The sequence below is a fragment of the Dromiciops gliroides genome, chromosome X, assembly GCF_019393635.1.
Source record: "Dromiciops gliroides isolate mDroGli1 chromosome X, mDroGli1.pri, whole genome shotgun sequence".
Classification (NCBI taxonomy): Eukaryota; Metazoa; Chordata; class Mammalia; order Microbiotheria; family Microbiotheriidae; genus Dromiciops; species Dromiciops gliroides.
Window position 1 is genome coordinate 33,542,405 of NC_057867.1, and position 7,608 is coordinate 33,550,012.

The 7,608-nt window shown below is 38.2% G+C and overlaps 1 pseudogene; it reads right to left on the bottom strand.

The window, feature by feature from the left end:
* Nucleotides 1–351: 351 nt before the first annotated feature.
* LOC122734199 lies at nucleotides 352–1,269 on the bottom strand (annotated as a pseudogene).
* Nucleotides 1,270–7,608: the final 6,339 nt, after the last annotated feature.

A 7,608-nucleotide genomic window follows, 5' to 3' on the forward strand; every position in this document is an offset into this window, starting at 1 on the left:
AAAGTGTGGAATTAAAACTCTATCATGGAAACATTTAAAACATGAATTTTGATGTCATGTAAGCATTTGCTTAAACCCGTATAGTCTAGTTTTTGTCTATGAAAATGTGTATTTGAATAATTAGTAGTGGTCCAACTTTTTGATAGGGAGAGCCAAAAGTTAAAAGTTACCAACCACTTGAGAACCAAGCAAATCCCACTTCTTAACAATCTATGCTCATTCTGCAATTTATAACCTAGGTTATAGTGGTTCCTAAAAAGATATTGCTCTGTCAATGCTTCTTTTTTCCCATGTCCACACGTACAGTGTCAATATGTATTTTTTCTTCTTTTTGTCTTCACATTTTGGTAGTTATGTGGAGAGTTCCCTGTGCAATTCACCCATCTCCTTTAGTTCGGCTTTCTGATATTGTGCCCTCCTTTTCTTCCTGGATATAACCACAATGACAATTCCAGCAATAAGGGCGAGAATTACAACCACCATGACAGCAATAACCCCAGCTTTTAGTCCTTGCATTGAACATTCAGGTGACTTTTCATCAACATAATAGATCATAGTTTCAGCAGGATCCAGATCAAGTATCTCACCATTTACATCAAGATTAATTTTACTGGAATAAAAGAAAGATTCTCCTTTTACATAATTCTCAAAATTATAAGCCACATCAGCTATGCCCACATCATTAATGCTTTTCTCTGTACCATTTTGCCTCAGGTGAATAGGAATGATATCATTTACAAAATTTCTTTGATGAATTTTTGCTTCCGTTGATAAGGACGCTGAAATTCCTGTTCGAGGGCATTTCCAAAGATAGTACCGTTAAAAGGTTTTCCTCTTGTTTTGTGTTTCAGTTCAATGATGATCCAATATGTCCTTACTAGCTCACTACATGATATTTCGGTATCCTTATCTGTTCTTCTTACGCCAGCTGTATTCACACACCAGCAAAGTTCACTAGCGAGCTTTGAAGTGACCATGCGTATCACAATCAGGATTATATATTCCATCATTAACCTTAAAAGCTCCTTCTAGTTTCTTCCTCCGGCCACTCGTTGAATTAGTCATTTCTGCCTTCATCACCAAACATTTTGTAGCCAGTTTTGAACAGGTGATTATATTTGGTGAACCAATTGCCTGACATCGGCACTCATCAGGTGATATTTCAGTGAAGTTTGTTAGCTTGGTTTTTTTCCACAGAAACAAGCTTTCTCAGCCGAGCTCACTGGCCGCGAGCAGCAGCCCAAGCGCAAGAGCCCGGGGGAGAGCCATGGTGAGCGCGCCGGACCGGCTAAACGGGCGCAGGGGCGCGGGGCTTCTCGGGCTCGTAGGAGAGACAAAGTGGTTCGGAACTTCTCGGGCTCGAGCACCCTAGAAGGGGTGAGCTGGGGAGAGTGAGATGGTCTTGTGACCCTCAGGGCTGGGAGGGGCTAGGACAGAACGTCACCTGGCTCGGAGCTGAGAGAGGACCAGAGGTGAGAGCGAAGAGGACCAGAGATGTGCCCGACTCCCCCAGGGGCAGAGAGAGTTTGGGGCGGGTGTTTGGTGCCACACCAGGACCAGCCCTACCAACTTTGTCTCCGCCTCTCTCCGAACCCCTCCCTCAGGACTGTGGGCCCCCTGCTCCCACCCCCACGGGCCCGACCGGTTCCGCGGGTAGAGTCCCTAGCCAGCCTTCTCCTCCTCTTCCAGGGGATAGAGTCCCTTCCCCACCCCTCCCCTCCCCCGACGTCCTCGGAGTTGGCTGGAGTTTCTCCTACTTCTTTTTAAAAATCTTAATAGTATTTTATTTTTTTCTAGTTACATGTAAAGATAGTTTTCAACATTCTTTTTTTTTTCTTTTTGAGGGGCAATGAGGGTTAAGTGACTTAACATAATAAATAAAAATAAATAAATAAATAAAAATATAACATGACAACATAATATAACACAACATAACATATAAGATCAATAATATTATAGTATATATTAATACAATGACAATATATTAATTATATATATACACATACATATGCGTGTGTATATATATTAGTTCTTAAAAACAGTCTGAAATTGTTGCTTCTCCCAAAGTGAAGCTTACTACTTTATTAAAATTGAACACTTTTAAATAAAATTTGAAACAAACCCTTCATTACATTTTGATTACATCACATCTTTGTCCTATTCCCCACTTTTAGCATATACCTATAGCTATCTTTTTTTTTGCCAAGGCAATTGGGGTTAAGTGACTTGTATAGGGTCACGCAGCTAGTAAGTGTCAAGTGTCTGAGGCCAGTTTTGAACTCAGGTACTCCTGATTCCAGGGCTGGTGCTCTATCTACTGTGCCAATAGTTATGTTATTGCCCCATCCTAAAAAAAAAAGGTGGCACTGTGCAGATCTGATTCTACACACGAATCCTAAGTTATTAACAAAGGGATGGCCAGAAAGCCTAAGGACTTATTTATCTAGCTGCTTCGGTTAGAAAGTGGAAACAATTAGTGAGCACAAATTCAGAATAGGAAAATAAATATTGTCTTTCATACTTGCATTCTATTATAGTAACAGATATTTGAGTATCAACAATAAGAATAATCATATAAAAACAACAACAATTTTTACAATTCACTTGCCTTAATTATAGAAATTTGCTATGAAAGGAAGGAAGGACATGGTTATTAAAAAATCGAAACTGTCCCTTCAAGAGCACGCACTGACTTGACATAATCATAACAGGATAAAGTTTCCTTAACTCTGTTTGACTCCAGGCAAGAGTAATGTAGCCAGTTTCCACGTTATTCGCAGGATATATAATACCTGCCTCGGGATTAACCAGGTGGGAAAATGTCCTCTTCAGAAAGGAAATAGCACTATGGAGAAACTGAGTCACAAAACTCTTACCTTTCCCTGTGCAAGGTCATCCCCTCAACCTTCCCAGGCACAGACAACCACCTGTAGTGGCTGGCTGATCTAACTCCCTCTGAGCAGCACAAAGGCAGTTCCTTGAATGATTGATTATCGACTTAATGATATATTCATACCTGAAATCCAAACTCAGAAAAATATAACAAGATATAGTTCCAAGAGATTTTACCTCATCCCAGATTAGGGCTGGATCCAGTTATTATTCTTTTTCTCATATAAGCACATACAAAGCAGGCTTTATCTTATTCATGCTTCCTAATTTAACTCCATCCTGAAGCAGAAATCAACCATTAGAAATTAATAAAATAGGGGCGGCTAGGTGGCGCAGTGGATAAAGCACCGGCCCTGGATTCAGGAGTACCTGAGTTCAAATCCAGCCTCAGACACTTAACACTTACTAGCTGTGTGACCCTGGGCAAGTTACTTAACCCCAATTGCCTCACTAAAAAAAAAAAATTAATAAAATAGTCACATCCTGTAATTACACACGTACCGTGATTACACCAAAAGTTTCCACAAAACCCAGAAATACTCTGATCATTATAAGCTTCCACGTTGACAGACATCCATGTCTTAAGGTTTTGTGTGTTAACCCCTAAGGCAAATGTAAAATCTTTAAATTTGGGGTCTTAATACTAAGTTGGCTTATTCCAGGTACAATTTAATAACTTTCATAAGCAATAGCTAAGCAATCAGATAAAAATTTCTTCTTAGAAATCAAATTTGTTAGCTCCCTTATTTCAACTATGAGAGGTCCTACTTTCTCATTAAACCATTTCATTACTTTAGATTTTCACAATATGCTGTCAGAAGAGTGGATAGAATTTATTATCTTTCCCAAATAGAAAGTTCCAAGGAACCTGGTAAATCCCGAAAGAACTTCACAGTTAAAAACTTAACAAAACAAAAACTTAACAGTCAGATTGTGACCACATTCTCGAACACCTCAATCAATAATCTAACAGCATCGAGATTGAAATAGAAGCTAATTTTCTAAAGGTACAATTGCATCACTCTCTAGGTATCATTTTTCAAATTCACAGAATTTCTTATACGATGATTTCCAAAAATCAGAATACAGGAAAAATCAGAAACCTAACAATAACATAAACAATATAATGGATTGTATAGGTTATACATATATAATCATGTTAAACATATTTCCACATTAGTCATGTTATGAAAGAAGAATCAGAACGAAAGGGGAAAAACATGAAAAAGAAAAAAAACAACCAAAAAAGTGAAAAATAGTCTGCTTCGATCTGAGTTCAGATTCCGTAGTTCTTTCTCTGGATGTGGAGAGCATTTTCCACCATGAATCTTTTGGAATTGTCTTAGATCATTGCAATTGCTGAGAAGAGCTAATTCTATCATAGTTGAATAACATAGATTTTTACAACATAAAACAAAAGCTAGTACCTCTCAAATAATATCAATTCAATTCAGTTGACATGTTTCCAAATCTTCCTACATGGAAAATCACTTCATCCATTTATCAATTCGGCATTCTTCTTTACTAATCGCATTGAAAACCCAGTATAGAGGACTTTTGAAGACATTATATTTTTAATTCTTATTCATGGAGTTTCTAAAGCATATTGCCTTTTTTAAACAAGTAAAAATATATTTATTCTTCAATGTACATGAGGCTTATGGGGGACTATAATCTACATGATTAAAATTTTAAATTACTCTTTAAAATTAAAATGAAAAATGTCTCTTGCACTGCTGTATGTGTATTCATACACGTCCTTGGAAAATAACGTTTTATAGTCTTAGATACCTGTTTCTTTTTTTTAAAGGATAAACACGTTTTCACTTTTATTTGCATATTAATGTCAATTTACTCCTGGCTGCGCTGCACAAGAGGGGAGATTTATGATCTAATATCCAATTTTAAATCTCACACTCCCGTGCCATAAACTTTTGTTTGTTCAGTTTCTTTTGGGATATCTTTTTCTTTTGAACAACCTCCTCTTCTGCTTTAGGGACAATTTGTTCCTTTCCAATCAGTATCATCTCAATATGGCAAGGGGAACTCATGTATGGGTTGATTCGGCCATGAGCCCTGTAAGTACACCGTCGCATTTTGGTACACCGTCGTATTTGGGGGGCCTTGTTAACCTGGATATACTCAATGACAAGAGAAGCCACATCCAAACCCTTCGGTTCGGCGTTACTTTCTGCATTTTTAAGCATGTGCAGCAAGAACTCAGCACTCTTTTTGGGCCAACGACACTGTGTCCAACCCCACTGCTTAGCCCGGGCACACCAGCCAACTCCTCCATTGTATCGACAGAAGGGATCACATTGTTTCTTCAATGTGACATCGTTCAAATACTTGGTATCATGCCCTTGATAGCTTGGGCTGTTTCACAGGTATTCTTGAAGTGGACCCGGAGATGTGAACCCCTTCACTTGCATGATTTTGTGGGGTTCTCTGGATCAAGAGAGCATCTCATCATTTTAAATGATTTCCTAGGACGGCTCAAGGGAAGAGCATAAATACCTATTTCAAGTGGGAATTTGACTAATAAATATTGTTTGAAAGTGAGTATATCTAACTGAAAAAATAGGAATATAAGATTAAAAAACATTGATTTACTAACATTAAAGCTGTAATAAAATAAAGTTAGAGAAGCCAGGAGCACTGCTGCTCTCGCCCACACCCCAACCATACTTCTACTCTTTAAAAATGACGTTGGAGGGGGGCAGCTAGATGGCGCAGTGGATAGAACACGGGCCCTGGATTCAAGAGTACCTGAGTTCGAATCCGGCCTCAGACACTTAACACTTACTAGCTGTGTGACCCTGGGCAAGTCACTTAACCCCAATTGCCTCACCAAAAAAAAAAAAAAAAGAGGTTGGAGGGGGTGCGGCTAGGTGGCACAGTGGATAAAGCACCCGCCCTGGAGTCAGGAGGACCTGAGTTCAAATCCGGCCTTAGAGACTTGACACTTACTAGCTGTGTGACCCTTGGAAAGTCACTTAACCCCCATTTCCTTGCAAAAACAAAAAATGAGGTTGGAGGGGCAGCTAGGTGGCGCAGGGGATAGAGCACTGGCCCTGGAGTCAGGAGGACCGGAGTTCAAATTCGGCCTCAGACACTTAACACTTACTAGCTGTGTGACCCTGGGCAAGTCACTTAACCCCAATTGCCTCACCAAAAAAAAAAGAAAAAGAAAAAAGTGGTTGGAAATGTTGCCAAACAGGTGTCTGAGAGAACTTCAGATTTTACAACACTGTTTTTACTGGGGCAAAAAAAAATTAATGGCAATGGAGGAAAAAAAAACACAGAAAACTAGAAAGTGCATCTGAAGACTTCATACTTCCAGTGATGTGCAATTCCCCTCTGTTACTGGCATAAAACTAAGTCTTAAACTTGTGTAGATAGTTGTATGTAATTCTGAGTGTCAGCGAAATCCTATAGCTGCTGCCTTCAGGAATTATAATAGAGGGGTGTAGGTGAGAAAAGTGATAATAGCTCATTAAGTTCTCTGGAGGTTTTTTTAAAAGCATATTGCCTTAATGACAAAAATGCAGTAAGGTGTGGACTATCTAGAGAAGGTGAAACATCACAGTTATTCCAATAGGACAACACATTTCTTTTCTTTTTGCGGGGCAATGAGAGATAAGTGACTTGCCCAGGGTCACACAGCTAGTAAGTGTTAAGTGTCTAAGGCCGGATTTGAACTCAGGTCCTCCTGACTCCAGGGCCGGTGCTTTATCCACTGTGCCACCTAGCTGCCCCAACACATTTCGCTTTAAATGAGACCACATTTTAATTTAGTTTTAGGACAAACTCAATCAAATCAAATCTGGATTTACAATTTTCACAAAGGCTATTAGCTGCCAGCGGTTTTTTTTTTCAGCTTAAAATAAATGTATTATGTGATACAAAAATAATCATGCTGGAAATAAAAAGATACATTAAATATACAAAGCAATGAAAAAGAGGCTAAATAAGACAAATGTTTTAAATTTAAATACTCAAGAAAAAGGCACAACATTTGTGCTAAAAACCCAAAGTTTTTAAAGAAAGGTACATTTCGGGGTCAGCTAGGTGGCACAGTGGATAGAGCACTGGTCCTGGAGTCAGGAGGACCTGAGTTCAAATCGGACCTCAGACACTTGATGCTTACTAGCTGTGTGACGCTGGGCAAGCCACTTAACTCCAATTGCTTCACTCCCCAAAACAAAACAAAACAAAAGCAGAAAGGTACATTTCAAATGAAATGTCAATGATGTCAACAAAGAAAAACATATACTAATTTCTAAAATGCTCAAATATCAAGAATCAGTAATGGTATGAAACAAATGAAAATGAACAATTAGGGACATTTTAAAAGGATATCTTGGAAGTTATATTAGTAATACTTAATGATACAGGATAAAGCTTTCAAGCCCTTCACAACATTTTTAAAAAATATAAATGTTTTGGGTCCTGTTCACAAAGTATCTCTCATTATTTCATCCTTTCTCTTCTCCAAGAGTGAATATTTTCTGAAGTTTTTTTGGCTCTTGCTATATAAACTAACTGGGGCAATTTTGTGGTTGGTTGTCCTACTTCTTTTTTTTTAATTTATAAATTAATTTAAAATTTTCTTTTCTTTTTTCCTACTTCTTTTTTGTAAATCTTTGTATTATTTTATTTTTTTCCAGTTACATGTAAAGATAGTTTTCAACATTTTTTTTTTTTGCGGGGCAA